Consider the following 18,993-nt stretch of genomic DNA (forward strand, 5'->3'; position numbering starts at 1 on the left):
CAGTACAGGAGTGTGCTCAGGACACAGGCTCTATAGACCTGGATCTTGGTATATGCTGTCAATTTCTTCAGCTTCATGAGCTTAAAACAATAAAAACAGATAAAACCACAGTTAGCTAAAATCCATGTAATAAACCCCACTGTAAAACCATTAAAATCAACTTAAGATACTAAAGACAGTTACAATTAACAAAAAATACACTTAAAAACAACACCATGGGTACTGTAGGTTCAACATCAGATTCCAGCCTAAAATGATAGATTTCTATAAATGTGTGAGAGTAGAAACCAATCACAACTCGGAAGAGAGTGCATTCCATAGTCTGGAGCCGCTCAGGACAAGGCCCTCTCCCACGTGCTTGTTAAAGAGGCCTCTGAAACTATTGGTGTTTTTTAAAGAGGGTATTTCTTGAAGATCCTATTCTGAAGAACAAGTCCCTTAGATTGTCAGCCCCTTAATTGTTTGGGCTTTAATGATCAAGACACCTTGAATTGAGCCCGATAAACAATTAGCAAGCGATTCAAGCCCTTGAGAATCAGAGTCATCCAATCATTATACCATGTACCAGTTAGCTACCTTGCTGCCACATGTTGTACCAAATCAAGATCCCAGACCCTCTTCAAGACTCACCTGCCTAGAATGTATTGCAGTAATCAAGATGTGATGTAGACTACAAGTATGACCTGTCAGGGAGAGTGCAACCCCTTCTAGAGCAGGTTGAATCCCAGTTCCCGAATCTGACTTTCTACTGACCAGCAGCATTTCTGCCTTATCAGGAATCAGTTCCAGCTTGTCCACACACACCCAAGCTCATTATCAAGCTTAAGGTAATGTTCAAGGGTCCTGAATGCTTACTCGGTGTTGGGAGACAAAGAGCAGCACAGTTGTGCATCTTCAGTGGTACGCACTGAACATGCAGCAAAGATTACATGATTTTCACACAAAGGCATTTCTCCAAGTCTGGAGCATTGATGCTGCTTCTGTTAATACAGACATACAATCCCTGTTCAGTCTTTATCAAACCTAGCATTAGCAACATGGTTAGAGGGGAGGTCCTACACCCAACCCCTGGTGGTTTGTCTAGTAGAGGAAACAAATACAAGGATGAGACCGTGAGTTACGTTGATGGCTTTTGATTTGAAAATGACTGGACAGAATGGAAATAAAATTTCTTAAGATAGCTGAAAAGAAAACTTCTCAGAAAAAAAAGAAACCACTGGATCTATTTCAGAATGACTCTTGCTACAGAAAAGGCTAGAATATCTTATTGGCTTATACAATAGAATTGCAATGCTTTAAATATTTGTGAAGATAAAATTGTCAAATTACCTTCATGGAATGCATGAATTGCTTGGCTGCTACTCTGCTGAATGAAAAGCTGTTTTCTGCTGCGTGAGAAGCTCAGAAAACTCACAGCCACTTGTAACGTGGAAGAAATGGACATGCATTGCCAAAAGACTGAGAGAATGTGATCCATGTGGTCATAAATTATCCCTCCAAGGTAAAAAGAAAGAAAGAAATGAACTAGGGGCATCACATAATCTAGGAGTTCTTGTCTTGAAATCTTCAGTGATTGCCAATTGAGTTCAAGCAAATTTAGCCTCTGTTGCCTGAGTATTTTGGGATAGAATCCCATTAAAGGTACTTCCTTTAAAAGGGAGGGGGGAAGAGAAACATTAATAAACCCATTTATTGCTGTTCTCTGCTCTGTACTAATTAAAGAGTACAGCAATGAAGTCATTCATTCCTACACCCTCTGTTTCATGGCTGTAAGTTATAAAAGACAAGGAAGAACAGAGAACTTTTTAAAGGCATTCATGTTGTCTCCCAGGTAACAGCAGATTCCGAATGTCTGTCTAGTACATTTTTAGTGCTATGACGTCTCCAACGTGAGTTCAACACAGCACTGAGTATTTGCATATGGTTCTATATGAGCAGTATCCCTGGTCATTCTTAAGCTTTATTTGCCTGAAATTATTTTTCTTCTCATGTTTGGGAACTCTAACAACCATATTATAATTGCTAAATGACTTAGGGCATGCCACATAAGGCATTACTTACCCGCCCACTGTTTTGCAGATGCTCAAGCACCTGTTTCTCGCTAAGACTTCAAGATCCATATATCCATACATTATTTGTTATCAGTACAAGTGTTGCATTTGGGTTTTTTGTCTTTGACTTACCGGATGTGGCTGCTGGTATCTACACAGTAGGGATTTGATTACAGAACACTGAAATTAGAAACCAGGCTAACCGCACTAGCAACGAATACATTATGACAATTTATTTCAGCTGTCCGTATCATGTTATTCTAGAATGCCATCATGGAATATAAGAATGTTTGGGCCAAGATGGAATGAACAGATTTTAGAGTCCTCCATGCTGCAGGAAGGCAGCATGTCTTCTAGACCCACCAACCACTCGGGATTGGGTTCTCATCAAGTATTTGCATAGGATGGAGGAGGCGGGAGAAAGTGCAAATTTTGGACCTCTCACTAGTAGATACAAGCATATCCAGATACTAGCAATACTAGATAATACTAGGTACAGTATTTCAGATGTTTTTAGGCATTCATTTTTGGTAGCACTAGTTTTTAACACCTGCTGCTACCTATATTTTAGTTGCTCTTTTTCTGGTTTCAGCAGATTGCTAAAGATATGTGACACTAGTGGCCCTTCTCGGTCAGTATGTTACATGGTCAGAGTTAGGTTCAAGACAAGTATACGAAATTACTGGTCGCTCCCTCCTAGAAAGAAATGTCTGGGGGGATGTCACTCTTTTTTCCCTTTGCAGTGAGATTGCTTTGAGCAACATTTTTTCCCCTTGAGAAATCTTACAGGACCCTAGTTAGTTTTCACAGAAGTTTTGTGATCATGTTTTCCTAAATTATTACAGTTGCTACATGGAATGACACCTTTTCTTGTGCACGATTGACCTGGAAGGAGCAGAAGAACTGGATTGTTACAGCTTCTGCACAGAATGGCTTCTTTCCTGGACAGGGCAGAAGAAAGACCAAACTGCACAGGATTGTTATAGTTCCTCTGCAGGATGGAATAGTTACTTCACAGGATTCACCAGAAAGGGCATTTTGCAAATATTCCTCACATCTTACGTTTAAAACACTCAGCAGGTTGAATGTTGAAAAGCGCTGTTCTTTTCTTGGACCACCTGCCTGGTCTGTTTTGGCTTCTTTGTCATAATCTTAATAGTGGTCTTTGCTTCACTTTCCCCGGTACTGATATTTGTTTCTCCTTCGGGAGGAGAGGCCATGGGTTACTTACAAGCCCATGCTTTGCATGTTGTAGAAAGTCCTGGGTTCAACCCCTGGCAGCTCCAAGTAGGGCAAGAAAAGAGTTTTGCCTCTATCCTAGACTAGAGAATCAGCTAAATTGACTAATGGTCTCATAAAGAATCACCAAAGCAGGAAACAGGGTCTGAGATTCAGACTCACTGGCCCTGCCATGGAAACCCACTGGGTGTTTGTGTGTGAAACTAATAAAGCCACTCTTTACATACCTCACTTACCTCAAAACCCCTATTAAATTGTTATTTGTGACTTGATGACACATAACATCTATCTTTTGATCGATCGTGGTCATTGTATCCTCACAACTTACAAAAACTACTAATGGTGAAACTAAAAATGTGTCTATTGGGACAGAATTTGAAGTGAATTCCATATCATGTTGGGCTTTTTCACACACTAGTCCTGTGTAAAGTTTTAAAACATATGTCTATAACATGTAATATATGAGCACGAAGGATCTGTTTTCATAAACATGTGGTCGATAGAGCAAATGTGGGTTGGCCTCCATTTAAAGTGTGACTTGGTCCTTAGGATTTTAAGCAATCGGATTCATAAAAAAATCATTCTTAGAATAAATACTTAATTAACACAATAACGATTCAGAAGTTGCATTCCAGATGGGAAGGGGGAAGTTTTGTCTTTTCATTTTCCAACCGTTGTCTTGTTAATGAATGTGGAAAAAAAACCTGCTTTAATATACAATCACTTTTTCTGAATAGCTTACTGGTGGAACATTACATATGTCTAATCTGTTGATATTCAAAGTGACATTACAAAGCTATTGCAAAAAAATTCTCCAGTCTAAGATACCACACTCAAAAGCTTTTTGTCTACAGTCAGATTATGTGAAGCTTACTAGACAGCACAGATTTGTCAGATAAGCAAATAAGGCAAACTATGGGAATACATGATCTTCATGGTATTTAACAGCAGCAGACAGTTTTTAATGTTCAGAAATAGGATCATTATATTAGATTAATAGTATACAGAAACATCTGTATCATCCCAGCTGAGAATGTGAAAACTACAGACATAGACTTATCTTGCTGTCATTCTGCCCTTGATGATTAATCCACACAGTTTACATATGTATCATTTTTCTTCTGAAAGGTTTAGCTATTTACATAGTACAGTGCAGTGTACCATCCATGTGCTTAACTGAATAACATTCCAAAAAGGTTGTGGGGAAGACAGGTCTTTGTCATGGAGAACACGAAATCTGAATTTTAGTGGGAATTCAGATTATGTAGAAAAATTATGTAAACCAATTTAACAGTGCACAGGTTCAGCCAGGAATTATTTCCAGTCTTTTCTACACAGAGTTAAGTCTCCAGTAGCTTAGAAGTGAGCCGCATTGCTCCCAATTAAATAGGAAAGATTGAAGGCAGCAGGAAAAGAGGAAGATCAAATATGAGATGGATTGTCTTCAAAATGGAACCACAAGCTTGAGTTTACAAGAGCTGAGCAGCCCTGTTGAGGACAGGACATTGTGTAGATTGCCCATTCACCATATGTTGGAGGTGACTTGATGGCATGTACGATCAATAAGATTGCAGTCCTGTACAGAGGTATTGGGGAGTAGGACACATTGAACACAATGGGCTTGCTGTTGAGTAGATGTGTACAGTTTTAGCATGCAGCTTTCTAGAGGCAGCAGAAGAAATGACAATGCGTAGGAGAAAGGGCCTTCAGTAGAGGTGACTTGTATTGGTAATTAGCTTTGCTTGATGTTACAGATAACTGCTAATAAGCCAAAAGATACTAATGAATGTTCGCAGTGGTAGTCCAGGTGGTAGTAAAGAAGGGCCATATATCATCCGATCAAGCTGCTGAAATTCCCTAATATGTCCAATAGAAGCACTGCCTAGAAACAGCTTGCCGAACATGCCCCTTTCCCCCCGAACAGTGTTGCTGTAAGGCAGATGAGCCATAATTAAACGAGGCTCACAAAGGAGAAAAACAGTGGATTTAATCATCAAGCCATTTATATTACTTTAAATAAGTAAATTGTCTGCTGTGCAAAGGGCAAGCCTTCCAGCCACTTCAGACCTGTACAGAATGATTGCCGTGGATGAATGTCTGCCAGTTCTTTGGGATTTAAAGTATAATTTGCAGGGGTTCAAATTAAATGGGGAAAAAAAGAAAAGAAAACGAAATGAAACAACTGTCAGGACTATTTGTATTTGTTTCCCTTCTTCCTCCATTGGAATGATTCATCTCAGATTACTGTCTTCACAGGAGGAGAGTTAGGCTCGCTCCCTGCTGATGCCATCTCCTGATGCCTTACCTGTAGTGTTTATTGGCACGGATAGAGCAGCCCTGGCAGAGACAGGGAGGAAGCTGTCTTAATGGTTTCCTCTGAAAGAAAGGCCAGATGGCAGCCAAGCTTCCATTTTAGAATTTCTGTCTGGAACCTTACCTCCTTTATCATATATTCCTTTGCTACATGGGAGTACTGTAGTCTAATTACTGCACGTTTAGTGTTTCTGAATGTTTGGGGGGGTTTTTTGGGAGGGGTTGGTGGTGAATGGGAGCCATGCATTAACTGATTCAGGGGCTGGCTTAATAAATAAATAAATCTTAGAACTGCAGAGCTGGAAGGGACCCTATGGATCATCAAGTCCAACCCCCTGTCAAGGACGCATAGCGGGGAATCAAACTCCCAATCTCTGGCTCTGCAGCCAGAGACCAAAACGACTGAGATATCCAACAGTTCTTATGACCATTAGAAACTAGGAAGGGTGTAATGCTCCCAGCAAGTGTTATTTAATAGCTGCACTTGGGGGGGGGGGCACTTTGGAAATGGTTTGTATCAGACAAAAAGGCCTGCCATGGCCCACCACGAAGTCTGATTCTACAGTATAAAAAGCAACTAGAGCATAGATTTCTCCTTTTTCGTAAAGTGGGAGGTTCAGAAATGCCTGTTACTCCTTCATGTTCGTTTATTGGATGAACACGGATGAAACTGTAGAATAGGGCATGTTTCTGTCCTGCCAATAGCCTAACTTGATCTTGGGAGAAAATTATGTTCAAGGAACTGAACTGCTCACACTGCCTGGTTGATTCTGGGCATTCTAGTTTGAAAAAAGTAACATTTCCAAGCTCTGAACCTACAAGATACTGATTTGACCCTCCCGTGAGTCTTCCAACAAGCATCAAAGTTGATACACTGGAACCATGCTTGTGCACATTTTGGAGCATGGGAGAGTCTGGATCAGGCTGAATATATTATTTTTGTTGAATTTCTTTAAATGAGGGTTTGGCCCGGGCTTGTTAAGTCCTGATCATTTTTACTTTTCTTGCTCTGGAATATTTGATGCTTAGGACTGTAAGCAGACAGGGAATTAATCACCAGCTCCTATGTTTTACACAACCCACCTCTAAATGGAGTTCTTCTTTTTATTAAAACCTGCAGCCTGGTTTCATTTTTATTTGAATTAAACATATTGCACAATTCAAAATATGTAGCTTAAACAAACAAAGTAGTTTTTTTTTTATTTAGTGTTTGCATGTGAAGATTAATTTTATCCTCACCGGTGCTGAACGAGAGGATAAATCCTGGATGAGCATTTCTGCTCATGTTCCAGACAGGCTAATCTTCAAAGAACTAAACTTCACTACGTGAAGCAGAGCATCAGACACTCTCCTTCACCTTTTCCTCCTATTCTTGTTCTGCATTCACGACTATAAGTCCTACTTGCCATTTTGATACCAGGGGAAAGGCAGCGATGCCATGCAAACCCTGTATTCCTTTATTATACAAGGAACGTGAAGAGTAAGATGAAAGAAATATAAAGCCTTTTCCTTCAGCTGGATCCAGACGTGGCTTCCTGCATATTTACATAGGAGCCTTGATTCAGTGGAGGGATGGGATAGGAGGCTTCCTGATGATTTTCCCAACGCAACCCACTATGTTTCCCTTCTGAAAATCTCCTTTGGAGAGGCAGAGGACTATGTGAAGAGGTGCTGGGAACTACAGAGTGGGCAGGGCAAAGAGAGAACAACAAACACTTTCTGAGAAGGCAACCACCAGAATTTAATTGGGACATTAGGACCCAGTGGTCCTTCATCAAGGGAAGCCTCCAGGCAGAGCAGGGATGGCGAATGATGGAGAAGGCAATTACCTTGTTTCAGTTGAATAGTCTTCTTTTCCCACAAGCTTAATTATATCTTGCACAGAGAAAAAAAAATTTAAAGGCATATATCTTCACATTTATTTTTTTTTGCACAAAAGATCAAGCAAGAGACAAGAGAAGACCAGATGTCTTTCTGTCACACAAGGGTCAGGGAATGAAGGGACGGAAAGTTTCTTATCAGGGATTCTTGACATGGTGAAAAGTCTCAAAGCATCCAGACAGAAGGATTTTGTGGGCTTTTTTCCCATTTCTCATTAGCATGGACAGAATCATTCAGATAGAAGGAGGCATAGCATCCTTTATCGATGGCCACTCGACTTCTGCTTAAAAACCTCTATCAAAGAAAAGTCCACCACTTTCCAAAGCAGGCTCTTCTGACCATCAGACAGCTTTTAATAACAATGAGCTCTTTCTAACTTCTAGCTGAAATCCTCTTGCTTGTAGTTTGAGCAACATAGAAATGATATCAGTAGAACTGGCCCCAGTCTCTCCCCAAATTGAACGCGTTCCTTACGGTCAGGAGTAGTTTGGGAAGCACAGGAGTAATACTTCATATTCATTGGCCAGTTCCTCCAGGACTGAGTGACACTGAAAGGCCTATACAAGTGGTGCCTCACACAACGATTGCTTCATACAACGATGAATTCACACAGCGATGTTTTTTTTTGAGGAATTTCCCCCATCGTTTAACGATGTTCTCTATGGGGGAATTTCACTTAACGATGTCCCTTTTTGCTCATTTAAAAGTGTCTTAAAATGTTTGAAACCTGTTTTAAATGCTTGGATTCCATAGTGCACCTTGTGAAACATGTGCAAACTTAATTTGGTTTTGTTCTGAGTCTTCATTAATTTTTGATGATTTTTTTATTTTCCCCATTTAAATCAATTGAATGGACAGTTCAATTCATTTAAATAGGGAAAACAAAAAATCACCAGAAATTAAGGACGACTCAGAACAACACCAAATTAAGTTTGCATAGGGTTCAGGAGGTGGGCTAACAATTGCAAGCATTTAAAACCTGTTCCAAACATTGTAAGACACTTAAAAATGAGCGAAAAGGGACATCGGAAAAGACTTCAAAAGCACTGAAGCCGGCTTCAGTGCTTTTGAAGCTCTTCCGTTTTCGCTCATTTTTAAGGGTCTTACAATGTTTGGAACAGGTTTTAAATGCTTGCAATCGTTAGCCCACCTCCTGAACCCTATGCAAACTTAATTTGGTGTTGTTCTGAGTCGTCCTTAATTTTTGGTGATTTTTTGAATTTTCTCTCAATGGAATGCATTGGACGGAAAGTTCAATACATTCCAATGAGAGAAAATTCAAAAAATCACTAAAAATTAAGGACGACTCTGAACAACATCAAATTAAGTTTGCATAGGTTTCAGGAGGTGGACTAACCATTGCAATCATTTAAAACAGTGTCCAAACATTGTAAGACACTTTTACAGGAGCAAAAAAGGACTTCGCAAAGGCATTGAAATGTATTGAGTCGGCTTCAATACATTCCAATATAGGAAACATTGTTTCACTCAATGATGTTTCCTATGGGGATTTTCACTGAACGATGGCAATCTGTTCCAATTGGAACGGATTAACCAGTTTTCAATTCATTCCTATGGGAAATGGTGTTTCACAGAACGATGTTTCACACAACGTTGATTTTTTTGGAACCAATTAACATCGTTGTGTGAGGCACCAGTGTACTTGTGGGATATCTCCTGTCTAGCCTTCTTGCTTTAAATTATCATAAATCGTAAATCTCTCCCTTATCACAACAATACATCCGCAACAAAAACACGCTGATCACCATTATCACCCTATCTCCTGAAAAGGACAAAAGCTGTTCGCACAGCTATAAATACTCAACTATCCAACAAACAGCAATAGAGCATGGACAGAGTTCCTACTCCAGTCCTCTGAAGATGCCGGCCACAGAGACTGGCAAAACGTCAGGAAGAACAACCTTCAGAACACGGCCAAAGAGTCCAAAAAACCCACAACAACCAACAATCATAAATCAATGGATGTGTTGTTGAATTGGAACTGACTGATAGCAACCCTAAAAGGGTTTTTAAGGTATGTGAGATATTTAAAGAGTGGGTGTACTGATTCCATACCCCCATGACTGAGCAGGGATTTCAACCCAGGCCTGAGTCCTTGTCTGACACTCTATCCACTACATCACACTGGCTATTTCTTAAATACACTTCCAATAGGCAATTTAATTCTGGCCCTTGCCTACAACTGAAAAAAAAACACACACACACTTAATTACATTTGCATTAATCAATTCATCATCCATGTGAAGGCCATGCCCACAAGGGCTTTGCATTGGCAATGAGCTTAAATTTTCTCATATGGATGCTGAACAGAACAAACCAGTTATATCACAATAGGCCAATGAGCTTTTAACATTTTGGGTCAGCTGTAACATTTCCCTCCTACAGTCTAGTTCAGACCTGTTGAGATCTATGCATGGATGAATGTCTGCTTTATTGAAGGCGTGACGATGTGTGAATATAGTTTGATCAATGCAATATTGCTAAAAAGCCTAATGCAGGGATGGGAAACTTTGATGGGACCAGGGCTAGTATTCAAATTGGCTTTGCTTGGGGACTATAGTTTGCAGTATGGACAAAGGGCATGACTAAATGGCTAATTAGTAGTACTAATTTTAATTTTAATTGGTTGTGTAAACGATTTCAGCATATCCTCATCAGCCGCCCAGAGACCTCTGGGTAGTGTGGGCGGCATATAACTTAAATAAATAAATAAATAAATAAATAAATAAATAAATAAATAAATAAATAAATAAATAAATAAATAAATATTTGAAAACATTATTTTATTTAACATTATTCTTCCTGTATATATCAAATTCATTCTTCAAATATAATTCACAACATAAAATTTATTCAATAATTTAATTGACTATTTTATCTACTCATGTTATTCAGATCAATTGTATTTTTAAACAAGACTGGACTGACCACCAAGAGGAACAGCATGGAGTCATGGCTTTGTGGTTCTCTGATGGCTGTTAACAGTCCTGCACCACAGAGACAAACAAAAATAAATCATTTCTATTAAGGTTGCTTAATAATGAGACAGCCAGTGTTTCACCAGAAGTGGAAGGATAATTAGAGTAAAAACAGTGAAAGATGTCTTAACTTAATGAATGTCATTCAACAAAGGTAAAGGTACTTTTTCTGTACAATTAAGAGCTCCAAACAATTACAGACAGCTTCACACTTCTGGTTTGCTGTCTAATGATGGCAACCTATGCCACCAATTTTCAGTGGTGGATTGTGCGTTCGGTTTTTTAAATGATTGGGGTGGGGGCTGAGTTCAGCAAAAACAACAACAAAGCAAATACTGTAGACAAACTTTGGATTGGTATGCAGCCCCGTGGACCTGTCATTGCCAATTCTATGTCTAATGCCTTGACTTCAACAGTAGGGGGCACTGTCATCTATTTTTACTTGCTTGGAGCTGATCCAAGCATGTCCCTCTCTAGGGTCTAGTTCCTATTTCCTTGCGAAGCCGTGCTGTGCAATGTCTGTTGTCTGGTCTTGCTGTAAAGGATTTATTTCACGCCCTTTTGCTGTGGCTGAGACTGATTTTCTGAGCTGTACAAGCAATCCTTCTGATACGCTCCACATATTGGATATACAAGGACATAAGAAAGAAATAAAAGTCACACATTTTCTCCCTTTTAATATAAAAATGATCTACCTGATCTTTTGGTTAGGATCATAATTACATTTTCTTGTCATCCATGGAATGTACTTCCAGGAAGATTTTTGCAAAAGCCAGGCATAAAGACTGGGAAGTGAGAATGGTTTCAGATGTTCCAGAACAATTTAAGAGACAGAAGGAGAGGAATTGTGCGTCAGGTGAAATAAACTAACACTCGACTTTTGCATAAGAGTCCTACAGAATTTCATAGACGTCCAGGGAAAAACCAGAAGCCTGGGTCTTCACAGCTGGAATACATTTTAAAAAGGGGGTAAATCCAGTGTGATCCAGAGGAATATCCTGCACCTTGTATATTATCTCCTTCTGAATATCCTTTTAATGTATTTGCCCTATGCAAGACAGATAAACTGCTTTGGCAGTTCGTGGCTGTTCATTTTTTCAGATGAGCAGTGTTTGGTGCTTCAAAGCCCTGCCTCCTCCAGCAGGTGCCCATTCAGGGGCAGCCCCCCCCCAGCTTCCCTGCTCCGACTCCTCTGAAGCGCCAATAAACGAACCGGCACGAACTGCCAAAGCGACAGTTCATGCCCATCTCTAGTTGTATGTCTAAGGGGTACTGAAAAAATTGTATCCACAATCTAATATAATGATACAAGCATATGAAAACTTAATGGACTAAATCATGATATAAGTAACTGTTCTAATTAAAACTTAAAATACTCTTAACAAAAATTAAAAGGGTGCTTCAAAATGGAGTGATAAAATTGTAGCTTCACTTAAACAAGAAAAACCTTTTTTAAACAAAGGACATATTTTCTTAGTTGTAAAAATGTAACTCTTTTAAGTCACATCTGTGGAAAACATTTTGCCAACCTTATATCAGTGAAAAAACTATAAAATATAAGCAATTATGAAATCACATCAGCATTAAAAAAAATCCTCCCCTCCAGCAGAATTTTTTTCCCTTTAATGGGGTTTTCTGAAATCTGATTTTACTTGCCATGGCTATATTTTCTGGCAATTATATATATCCTTAACATCTCTTGTATACGTTTAAACAATCTTATTTACAAGGCTTGGAAATCCAAAACCTTAGAAGTCCAGGAATTTTTTAAAAAATAGAAATCTCCATTATTTCAGCAGAGTTTGTCGCTTTAGAGGTTTGCAACTTAACATCCAGCTGGTTGCCATTCTACCAATAGTGTTGTTTTGACTATGCTTTTTTTTGCAAGGCTTGGAATTATAGGGGACTGCAGCATTACAGATTTAAAACCCTAGATTCTTAGAAGTCCCACTGATGGAAAAGCACTGAAACTACAAAGAGTGCAAACTGTCAGACCAAAATATGTCACCTTGCAGTTGTAACCAAAATATTGTTCAGCTGCCAGAACATTATGCTAGACTTCTACTAGTGTATCCTAGGTGCTTGCAAACACCAGGCCAGGGGGTGGGGCACTACATCCATGCCTTTCGACTGTGTACAAGCACCAGATGATGGTTTAAAAAAAAAAAAGGATAATCCACTCTAGCCTGTGGAATTGGATTGGCATGACCTAGACAAGCTGGGTGGCTGATTCGGTGTGCCCCTGTGAGTCTGAAGAAGTCTGAAGCCACTAAAGCTGCAACTGTGGGACTTCAAAAGAAATTGCAATGTGCATGCCGTGGACACTTTAATCCTGTCTCACACAATTCATCAGCATGTATCTGATAGTGTAAATTAATTTTTAAAATGAATTTTTCATTAACCCTGCTGATGTCAAATTGTGTCTTATATTGCACATTTGCTGTGACATAGTCCAACACAAGGACATTGTAGGAACTACACAGAGTTCTTGGTGGTGATTCCCCTGATTCTTGATTCCAACAAAATGGATACCTGTTTCAGATGTAAACTTCTACCCAACTTCTTCACATTGGCTAGCCAAAATTATAGTCATACAACATCTCCCGGAAATCAGCCAAACAATATTATGCTGAGCCAATAAGATATTACTCTTAGTGCATTCATTCATTCATCAATCACAAAATTACCAACATTGTTTTCTGTTTACAGGAATACATGGATTAAAATGACCTACAGACTATAGATGATTTGAGTATATTACTTACCACCACTGTGTCTTTGGATTTTCTTCATCTCATGCATATATATTTGCACACATATTACTTTTTCTTCATTGCATGTTTCTTGGTATTTCCAGTAGCTAGCTCCAAAGTAAAAAAATGTTGCAGAAAAAGCAACAAATGTACATTGAGACATTTAATTCCTGAATTGTTGTTTGGAATTTCACATGCATCCAAAAGTACATTTATTTTCCCCAGTAATGGCATTGCTTCTGTGATAAAATCAAAACACAGGCAAAGTCGTAGCTTTCTAAATGTGGCATTAATTTGTTTTAAAATCATTATTACCGTTAACCAAATGCCAGGAAAAACTTTGTATCAATCTTTTTTGGGGGGAAGGATTGGTTTCAAGGCTGAAAATGAGCAATTCGATCATATGCGGATAAAAAAAACAGATTTAAATTCCTAAGCAGATCTGTCAATATCAGCTATTGTTAAACCTATGCAATGCCTCATTGATTCCCATCAGAATAACTGATGTAACACCAGTGGCACACTGCTATGCAGAGTAACTTATAAAAGTTCTCGTATTTAAAAAAATCAAGCTTTAAAATTAACTCTCAGCATAGATTTTGAGTAAGACTACTTAGTGGGGAGAATAATTCCACAATTAATACTACACACCCTTTTTGGTTACTTTGGAATTCTAGAGCCAATGTGAAATAGGGGTTCAGTGTAAATTGGTCCTATTAATTTACATATTCTGGGTCTATTCTGGAATTGTGTCCAATTCAACAGAAACCTCCGTTTCTTTTCAGGTACAACTCTATAGAGTATTTTTATTACACAGGTGCCTGCCCCTTTTCCTGAATCTAGAAGTACCCATTTCACCACTATGTATTTTAGGGCTAAAATAGATGCAGGAGGGGTCTGAAATGTCCACAGAATGGTGGACTGCACCCTCTAGAGGCGTCTGAAAACACTGCTGGCCATTTTTAGGATGAGCACCTCTTGAGGCTGCACCTTAGTGGGCCAGATGCAGCTTGTGGGCCACTTAAGTCCTCCTTCTGCTCTCCCTTTACTACAAGAGTTTGAGCATATTGGATGTGAAGGCTTTTCAGATGTTCCCGGTGTGGGGAAGAATGTGAGGAGTGTGAAGACATTTGGGCATCCCCAGAGCAATGACAGCACCTCATCGGCTAATCCTTCCACTCCAGAAGCCTTGTTGGTTTGTTTATGACATAAATGAAGAAGAAACCTTGAATGCATCTGTGGAAGCCTACTTACAGACACACACACAGGAGCACACACAGGCAAACACACACACACTTAGTTGGGCTGTGCTGTGCCAACTGGATGTTACTTATCAAAGCATGTTGCACAGATACTTCTGCAAAGTATGACTGGTTAAACCACTCTCTAGGAATTTTTTTCCATTTAAAAAAAATTACAAATCTCATAATTCTGGGAGACCTGCTTGACAGGCAGATTCACTAATACGGCTCACCTAGGTGAAAGGCCTAATTGAAAGGATTTGAGACCTAGCTAGGCCTAGCTCCACTTAGTTTCCTGTTCAGAAAGAAAACTCCCTACTAGCCCCAGGGCAGGAACAATAAATTTAGGTGGAACCACATGTAGCTAAGCCTAAAACATTCCTGTTTAGGCCTTTCTCCAGGTGAGCCACATCTAGGTGTCTGCCATGTGTTTATCAGGCAGAAGTTCCAGAATGGAGAATTATGGGATTTGTAGTCCAAGAAATCTGATATGGTATATCTACAGTGCTCCTCAGTTCTGGACTAGTGCATAAGAATCAGTTGATGCTGATCCCTGGTGTTGCTGCTTTTGCCTCTTATTTTATGTATACTGTGCTTTTATTAGAGCTCAAGAATACTTTTGCAAGGAGCATGTTGTTATGAGTTTCCTCTTCATGGGATTTGTAAATCAGCGTTTCAGTATGTGTTTTTGTGTACCATCAGTTCTTCTAGTGGCACTTCAGTCATCTCTGGTTTTGTATCAATTAAGTGTAATTATATTTTGATGCAATTTAGATGCTAAATCCTCTTGAAAGTACATTTCAGATAATTGCACTTCAATAAAAAAGATACTAGGTCTGTGAGTTTTCAGGAAATAGCTTGGGATTCCCCCCCCCAACTATCCACTTTTTATAGAAGAAAGAACATAGAAGGCAAGTTAGAAACTCCCATCTCTCCTTAGCTGATTAATTTTTCTTTATAGGACCCACATATACACCTTAGCCCCGTTCAGGCACTACAGAGTACGATTTCTACAAGATGCTTAGAGAATGTGGTTAGACATGCCACCCTCCGCCATTGCTTTTTCTGTGTGAACAGCACCAAGTCTCAAGAGAAAACATTCCTACTCGTGACTAGGCTCGCCACGTGAGCAAAAACTCTGGAGTTGTGGGGTTCTTGTTCACATGTGAAGCCTACATGGAAGTAGGGACCTCTCTCCACTGCTCACATGAAGGAAGCAGTGGTGTCGGGCGAATTTAATCTCTCCCCTCTTGGTGTGCCTGTTGTATCTGCACATTTTAGTCAGACGTGAGTGATGGGAAAACTTGACTTTGAGATAGGTAACCCATATTTTATTTCCCCTTTCCTTTCATGCAGGCAGTGTTTGATGATACAAAAAAGAGAACAGTGGCCTATAACGGTTTGGTTAGAAGGAGGCAATCAATAATTATCTTTCAAATAGTATATTTAAGACTCCTCAAGGTAGGTTTGGGAAGCAGTAGCAATCTTTAAGATAGCTTTATTGTTATGCATTGTTATTGTTTTGTTGTTGTTTTTATAATGCTCTGCTACTTAAAATTTAAGGGACGTGGTGGCGCTGTGGGCTAAACCGCAGAAGCCTGTGCTGCAGGGTCAGAAGACCAAGCAGTCGTAAGATCGAATCCACGCGACGGAGTGAGCGCCCGTCGCCTGTCCCAGCTCCCGCCAACCTAGCGGTTCGAAAGCATGCAAATGCGAGTAGATAAATAGGGACCACCTTGGTGGGAAGGTAACGGCGTTCCGTGTCTAAGTCGCACTGGCCATGTGACCACGGAAGATTGTCTTCGGACAAATGCTGGCTCTATGGCTTGGAAACGGGGATGAGCACCGCCTCCTAGAGTCGAGGACGACTGGACAAAAATTGTCAAGGGGAACCTTTACCTTTACCTTACTACTACTTAAAATTTATGTAATGTATATCAATAACCAGTGTGGTGTAGTGGGTAGAGTGACTAGGACTCAGGAGGCTTGGGTTCGAATCCCCACTCAGCCATGGAAGCTCACTGGGGGTGTGGAACTGGTAAAGCCACTCACTTACCTTAGAAATCCTATAAAGTTCACTGTATGTCAGTTACAGCTTGATGGCACATAACAACAACAACATCTATGAGTACTTGTAAAAGTGTATAATATTATTTTATTTGCATCACACTTAAAATCTGTCTCTGTGATAGAATTGGGAGATGCCAAACTGAAGTAGGAAGCAGGAGAGAAAGGAACTGTCTGCTTAAAATAATTTTTGAAGGTGATGCACTTTAAACAGAAGACAGGGCTCACCGCAGAAGACAATAATACTAGGAAACGTTGAATGCAGTAGGAAAAGAGGAAAACGTAGCATGAGATGGATTGACTCACTAAAGAAAGTCACACCCTTGCAAGATCTGAGCAAAGTTGTTAATGATAGGATTTTGTGGAAGTTATTAATCCATAAGGCCATCTTTATCAGAAACAAATTGTCCACATATAACTCATACAACTATGTAAGATTGTAATCAAAGAATAGGTTCATATGGAAATAATTCCAGTTTAAGTTCATAAGGTTTGATCTGTTGAAGACCTAATAGTCACACCCAGGTATCCCCATTCAGAAGCACCTGAGGTGACTTTTGCTCCCTCTGTATCCCACCTTTTTCCAGTGAGAAGTATTTCTGCTTCCGCTAAGTGAAAATGTTTTCATTTAAAAGAGGGATGGGCATTTTAGTAGGACAAGGGCCATTTTTCCGACTGGCCAGCAGCTCCAGGAAGGCACACTCCCCAAAGGGTTTGACCAGTGTGGGAGCTGATCTGGCCAAGGCAGGTAATTAGCTCTTCTTCATTTCCCCCCACTAATTAAAAAAAAAATTACATGAGGACTTCAATGAAATGTAAAGGCTGCTGTATTTATTTACAGTATTTGTAAAAACACAATCATTACTACAATATATACAGATAAGGGATACATACAGGAATATATTGTTAAAACTTTTATTTTTATTTTTAACAGCTAAAATATTCATTCTCTAAAATTCAAGTTCAGCCAACCTCTTTCAACGAAGTTGACTCAATTTAAAACAAAGTAAATGGGTGTTTATATAGGTTTTATGATTGCGACTTAGTTAAATAAGGCAGTCCTTATTAAATAAGGCAGGGGAAACAGTCACAGCAATACCATCTGATGCCTAAATGGCTTCTCATGACTGAGACATGGACGGTAAACAGAAGAACAGACTCCAAGTGAACCCGGAGAGAAATCAGATCCCCCAAAGTAGTATTAAATTGTACAAACACTTCCACAGTTGATTGAGATGGTCAAGGTTCTGAATGCTGCCTTAGGAAGGAAGGAAGGAAGGAAGGAAGGAAGGAAGGAAGGAAGGAAGGAAGGAAGAACTGCAATAAGTGGCATTATAAGTTTTAATTCGATGTTGGGAAACTGTAGACTTGCAGGAGCCAGAGACCATTTGGAGGTCCATTCAGCATTTAATACCGGACGGGGGTTGGAAATGATCCCCCGTGGATACTGTGGTCCTACTATAATAGGTGTGTACTACGAAAACTGGTGCAGCTTGATGAAACCTCAAACCATTCCATTAAGGATGGAAAACAGCAGGTGGGAGGAAATGATGATAGGCTTGCTTTCCGTAACAGTCGTGTTTGTTATGCAAGGGTAGCTTCTTTATTTAGCATGTGTCTCTGCACACTCATGGATACAGATAGATTCATTTATTCATGCAACAGTGTGCCTTTAGTCATGGCACCAGTAACTGGATTATGCCTTATGGGTTGCTTCTGCATGGGGCATCTCCTCGTGGTTCTTGTGTGCTTTGTGCCACCAAGTGGCCTCTGCCCCATCAATGAGTGGCCTCGAATTAACAGCCCGGGTTCTTAGCAGCTTCATTTTGGGCAGCATCTGAACCACGAGGGCTTCAGGTAGGCCTTAGCTTTGAAAAAGACAGGAGTCTTGCGCTAGTTCTGTGTATATATTACTGAAATCCCCAACTATCCTTCAGAGGTAAGGCCTTCTTAAGTTATCTGAACACATCCAATTCCCATAATTAAGAAATAGATAGTAAGCTTTTCTGTTTTTAAGACTCAGGAGGCCAGAATGGTTTATCCAGAGCAACTGGGCTGCTCAGGTAAATATGCAATTAGACAAAACAATAGTTATATATTTGCTCAAAAGACAGTCATATGAGTCTCTCAGGTAAATATTGTACATAGTTTGGCTGTGTTTGCAAAAGTGTAATTGAAGAAATCAGTATAAAAAGCAAGAGGCATATCTGTGAGTAGTGTGTAATTAATCAGGCTACTTTGCCAGAGAATTAACCCTTTCTCCAGCTGAACCATTATTGGGTTGATGAAAAGTGTCCCGTTTCAAAGTTCTGAAAATTTAGATTAGCTCTATGAAAAGGGAATAGCTTCCAGATGAGACATTCCCTTAATATATATAGCATCAGACTTTCTTTGTATTTTTCAGGATAATATCAGTGCATTTTGAGGATAGTGCCATATCACTGTGCGC

General features: G+C 39.7%; 1 protein-coding gene across 2 annotated transcripts in view; it reads left to right on the top strand.

The window, feature by feature from the left end:
• The window catches only part of CSMD1 (CUB and Sushi multiple domains 1), a 1,337,717-nt gene that overhangs the window by 444,817 nt on the left and 873,907 nt on the right, over positions 1–18,993 (top strand). The gene's annotated exons all lie outside the window — the stretch shown is intronic.

This window comes from Pogona vitticeps, chromosome 1 (genome assembly GCF_051106095.1).
Source record: "Pogona vitticeps strain Pit_001003342236 chromosome 1, PviZW2.1, whole genome shotgun sequence".
In the NCBI taxonomy this organism is placed as follows: Eukaryota; Metazoa; Chordata; class Lepidosauria; order Squamata; family Agamidae; genus Pogona; species Pogona vitticeps.